The sequence below is a fragment of the Pseudophryne corroboree genome, chromosome 4 (genome assembly GCF_028390025.1).
Source record: "Pseudophryne corroboree isolate aPseCor3 chromosome 4, aPseCor3.hap2, whole genome shotgun sequence".
Classification (NCBI taxonomy): Eukaryota; Metazoa; Chordata; class Amphibia; order Anura; family Myobatrachidae; genus Pseudophryne; species Pseudophryne corroboree.
In genome coordinates, this window is record NC_086447.1 from 709764170 (window position 1) to 709768688 (window position 4519).

Genomic DNA, 4519 nt, shown 5'->3' on the forward strand with positions numbered 1-4519 from the left:
TCAGCTTATCACTCTGTGACTCCTTGTGTCTGGTGGTGTTCCGATCATGATCAAAAGCGGCCTCTCTTAATGCGGCCACCGAGATATTTCTCCAGTTTGGGTTGGTGGTCTGTACCCTTGTTCTCAATACCTCCTTTAAACCATTCATTAATACCTTAACCGCTATTTCTCTATGCTGTGCATTAGTTTTGATGTCCGTGATCCCAGTGTTTCTAGCCATTACTTGCAGTGCTCGATTGAAATAATTAGAAATACTTTCCCCTTCGTTCTGTCTTATGGAGAAAATTTCGTTCCACTTGACAACGGCAGGGAAATATACTCCCAACTGTCGGTTGATCTGCTTAATACATCCCTGATTGTGTTCCTCCGTTTGAGGTACTTCTGTGTCTAATTGACAATCAGTAATAAATTTCGCAGAGTCAACACTGGAGGGCAAACATGCCCTCAGCACTGTCCGCCAATCTTTGTTGGTGGGTTCTGTGGAGTTTCCTAGTTCTTTAATAAACCTTTGACATGCGACTAGATTTTTCCTAGGATCAGGAAATTCAGACATAATTGTCCTTAATTCTGTCCGGGACCAGGGGCAGGGCATTACACAGCTCCTGGCGGGAATGATTCCCTGAGCATCAATCTTCCCATCTGGGACTGCGATCACCCTGACAGGATTAAATTCAACTACATCATCTTGTGTTGGTTCTACAATATGAGGTACATTTGTTTGTGCGCAATATATAACACCGTACGTACCTGTGGACACGACCTCACCTGACCCTCCGTTAGGGGGTTTGATTATTGCCTTTACCGAATTGGTCGTGTCCACCTGGATGTCTTGTGTGATGGCTGCTGGAAAAGATGCCGACATCGTGCTAGGTTCACTTTCTTGCTGGTAATCCTGAGGGAAGTTTAACATGGGGTGCAACTTGCATGGGTTAATAGTTGTACATTTAACAGTATTACAATTATTCTTGTTACATTTATTACAATTGTTCTTATCATCTATAATACAGTTGCTAAGTGCATGTTTATCAAACACCAGTGTGCCATTCTCTGTAACCACCCTCTCTCTCGCTGCCATATTTTTCTTACCAAAGTGAGAGTCAGCTGTATAAGCTAATTCTCCTTGTATTTCACTTTCCCGTTGCCATAACTGTAAACAATTATAATATTTGATCCGTCTCTTTGCAGATTTAATGAGACATATCCTTCTCCTTAGATTTTGTAACACGTCTGGGCTAAAACTGCCTACCCGTGGGAACTTTTCCCCATCATGCACAGTCATTCTTTCCCATTCATTGAATAAAACCTCTGTGTGTGATCCATCTCGGACCTCCTGGTCTGTATCACATGTTATAGACCTTGCCGACCCTGTTGGCCGGTTTACTACATCAACCGGAACCATGGTTGATCGCCCCCTACCTGAACAACTGGCCCCCATCCTTGCAGGCGTTGGCTTCACTACCTCTGACCTTCAAATCAGGGTCTTCAGCAAACCCTTACAAAAACCAAGATGTCCGGTAGGCTGACGGTGAAACTTTACCGAGTACCTTCACAAACTCTCGCCCACGTTGGCCAATACTGCAATCACTGACTCAGAGCTGCTGTACCCAACCTAGGGCCCCTATGAACCTTTATTTACTGGGGCGTGTGGGAGTAGGTTACCCGTCCCCAGCAAGTATCGGTTGTTAGAGAATTCCCGAGTGACCAGCGAACCTCCCTTAAAATAAAAAAAATTTCACAAATCACGTTAGAATGTACAAATAGCGTTTATGACCCCTCTAGCGTACGCAAACGGTACTGGGTCAAGTTATTAACTAATGCACACAATTACGTGCGGTACAATCGTACTGCACATAAGCAACTAATCTTGTGTGCGGAACGACCAGTGGAATCGAAAATTGCTGCTGCGAATTCCTTCAGCCGGAGCTTAATGGCCTATATGGGTACTGCACCAACCCCCTGGGTTGTGCCTCTTTTCTCTATCTATAGCGGACTTCCTAGTCTGCTGTACCTAGACCTCCTGGTCTGTCTCTCTGGACCTCCTGGTCCGTGACCTCCTGGTCTGTGTCTACAGTAGACTTTTACTCTGCTATACTCTAATGCTCCTATATATGTTTAACAAGGGATGCCTCCCAAGCCACCACGCCGTCACTTACGTGAATGTCCTCACGAGAACTCGACTTCTACGTTCCAATCAAAAATGAGAGAATACTTATATATGTATACACACACTTTCACCTCATATACACTTCACTTTCGTTTCTGCGCAGAAATCCCTTTCATTCAGTAACACAGTCTAGTCCAGAGGAGTTGCAACTTAGAGAAGGATCTTTTAGCTTAAAATTTTGGACACTGAAATTGACTTGCGCTATTTATCGCGTTGCCTCCTTTTCGCCTACAATACTATCGTGTGATTTGTATCATGTGGGCGTACCCAGACTCTCCGTTGCGTAATATACGCTCCGTGTGTCGGCCCTTGCGTCGCGTACACTCGTTCTGCCCCTTGTTAGAGACACGTGTACGTAAGCCAGGTATGTCCACAGTAACACAACTAACACGTTTATCAATGTAAATGACCTTTAACTGTAATCATCTACTGAACACCACACAGAACTTCCTTGTATTTTAGGCAAGCCGTGTGCGTGTTTTACAAATTACTTCCTTACGTATTATTTTTACTTTTTAACTATCAATAGCAACAAATCTTTCTTAGCACGTTATCAATTATGAAATGGCAAACAGGAAAGTGAGATGTGAAGCTTACACAAATGAACATGCAATTCTAAATTAATCTAATAACATACATTGATGTAAGCACACGCATATAGATATTACATATATGTACTAATCACTATTACTTATGTGAGACCTTATTCAGTACTTCTAATTTGCATATGAATGTGCTTTATTTTTTTTTAACTAACTCTGTAAAGGCGATTTCTTTCACTGCTGGGAGAGAAAAAAAAAACCCAAAGGTTAATTTGCACTTCAATGGTTATCCTACACCAAGCAGAGTTAACTAGGCTCTTGAATGGAGACAGTGACAAAACAAAACAAAAAAAACGACTTTGTTTTATTTGTATATTTCTTAAATCAAATATTTAATTTATTATTAACTTTTATTAAACTCTATCTGAACCACTTATGATTGACTATGATATAGATTAAATAAATGCATTAAAAAAAAACTCATTAAATGATGATTTCTTTTTGACAATGGATGGCTGATTATTTACTGAGTCAACTGAAAATCAGCTGCTTAGGGGAAATTTTTTTTTTACCTTCCCAAAATGGCCGCTGCTCCTCCCCCTTCCACCCCCATGAGGGTTACACAAAATGGTGGACAGACCATGCGGTTCCTTTTGTCATAAAGAAAATCATCATGCCAGCTCCTTTTAGTTATTTTTAAGCCTGGGTAAAATCTATCACGCTATGCAGAGCGATTAAAATAATTTTTAAACCTATTTAAACAGACAAACCATCCAATCTGCGTGTGCAGTTGGCACCAAATAGAAATAAAAACCAGATTTACAAAGACAATAGCTTAATGTTCCTACCTCTGGTTCCGGATTCCACCAGCACTCCTACAACGTAGCGAAACAGACGCTTATCTAGCCAGCACTACTGCCTTCCCGCCCTTGCTGACAGATAACGTCTGTTTTCGTTAGTGCGGATATGTGGAGGACGGATGAGCCCGCAATTGATAGAGTCATGTATCTACCTTTTAACATTAGCTATATACTAATACCGTGTAGCCGTAATGGCTGCTAAATCATTGCACATGCTACGCACTCCGTACGCTATTTGCGTATGAAGACCTCGCACGTGGTACGCAAATTAAGTACACACGCTGTGCTGGGTGTACGGAATACCCACAGCGAGCATACACACAGACCGTAACCTTTATAAACTTTAAACACAGAATATGCTTACATTGTAAACCTTAATGCAACACACTATGATTGAGTTTGTATTGTAAACCTTACTACTGAAATACTGCAGCGATATAACGCTGCTTAACCTTGTTAATGTAAATGCTGTTAGAGCGATTTAGAAACTCAGAAACCCTTTGTACTAGCTAGAGAGACACAGGCACCCTGCTGAGGTTCCAACACCTTTACTAACGAGCTTTTAGATATATCAAAAGGGGTACACAGTTACAGCTTATACTCTACATGCTAACATATAATTCTAACAGAATATCTAGACAGAAATATACAATAACGTCACAATCTTATACTATAACAGAGAGAGAGAGAATATGGCCAATACAAACAAAGATTTAGAATGGTTACAGAGAATTACTTGCACACACTGGGAATGATCGCTGCTCAGCTTCTGGTACCAGCTCCAAGTTAGTCAAGATGAAAACCGTTTGTGGAGTGTGAGACAGTGAGCTGTCCAGGCTGGCTGATCTTATATACACTGCATACAGTATACTACAAAGGGACCTATAATCTCATTGTTCATTGGACACAGGAATGTCTCCTCGCATCATAACAAAAGGTCATAGGTTAGTTTG